Genomic DNA, 1,546 nt, shown 5'->3' on the forward strand with positions numbered 1-1,546 from the left:
CATCACAAACTTGGAAGAGTAGCAATAAAAATTATCACTCTCGATACATTAATAAAAATCTATTAGCAGTGATTAACAGTAAATCAGTTAGGTAGAAAATAGAACATGGGGTGACGCAAAAGTAGATACGTTATCATAAGGAGATACTAAATACTCTTAAATATCAATCTGATTCCATAATACATTTTAGCTTGTAATATAATTTATTCATAAACCTTTACATACATAGAAGTTAAAGATAGCAAAAATAAGCCTTGGAAATGGTATTTCAATAATGGCAACAGATGAAAACTCAAACAATCAATGTTACATAAGTACACAATTTATAAACATTATTTTATTTTGTGAGTATTCCAAATATTTTTTACATGAGTACTTTGGATTTTTAACCTGATCACATTCTCCTCGATTACCTACACAATTTTCTAGATTTTCCATATTACCCGTAAATTCTGTTGAATTTCCTTAATATTTTCTAGTCAATTTCTTCATTCAAGAATCTGTTCTTTTACTTGGAAATTTATTTTCAATCACTTAAAATTAACAGTACACAGACAAGTAACTATAAATGTACAGTTCGAGTTTTTCTTTGGTAAACATAGAGAGACTAATTTTAAAGTTAACTGCTACTGATTATTGCTAAAACCAATAATACCAAAGAAAGTCTGGAAGCATAGCTGTATCTGACAATATTAAAATAAACTATATGCAGTTTTGAGAATTGAATCCTCCTAAATCCAAATAAAAGCTAAGCTCCACCTAACAAATGTAAGTCAGAAATCAAATGAAACCAACATAATGTGTATCAAGTGATTCATTAGCTGCCAGTCAGACGTTTAAATGCTTTTTCTATTTAAGTCATACTTAACAAGGAGTGAATTATAATTCCTTAATAATAATCACCAGTGACTACATGGTCACAGTTTTTAATTAGATAATCATCAGTGACTACATGGTCACAGTTTTTAATTAGATAATCATCAGTGACTACCAGTGACTACATGGTCACAGTTCTTAATTAGATAATCATCAGTGACTACATGGTCACAGTTCTTAATTAGATAATCACCAGTGACTACATGGTCATAGTTCTTAATTAGATAATCTCCAGTGACTACATGGTCAAGTTTTTAATTAGGTAATCTCCAGTGATTACATGGTCACAGTTCTTCATTAGATAATCACCAGTGATTACATGGTAATTTATAATTAGGTAATCACCAGTGACTGCATGGTACTTTTTAATTAGGTAATCACTAGTGACTACATGGTACTTTTTAATTAGGTAATCACCAGTGATTACATAGTAATTTATAATTAGATAATCATCAGTGATTACATAGTAATTTATAATTAGGTAATCACCAGTGATTACATAGTAATGTTTAATTAGATAATCCCCAGTGATTACATAGTAATTTATAATTAGGTAATCACCAGTGATTACATAGTAATTTATAATTAGATAATCACCAGTGATTACATAGTAATTTATAATTAGATAATCACCAGTGATTACATAGTAATTTATAATTAGAAAATCATC

This window comes from Limulus polyphemus, unplaced genomic scaffold (assembly GCF_000517525.1).
Source record: "Limulus polyphemus unplaced genomic scaffold, Limulus_polyphemus-2.1.2 Scaffold11709, whole genome shotgun sequence".
NCBI classification, from domain to species: Eukaryota; Metazoa; Arthropoda; class Merostomata; order Xiphosura; family Limulidae; genus Limulus; species Limulus polyphemus.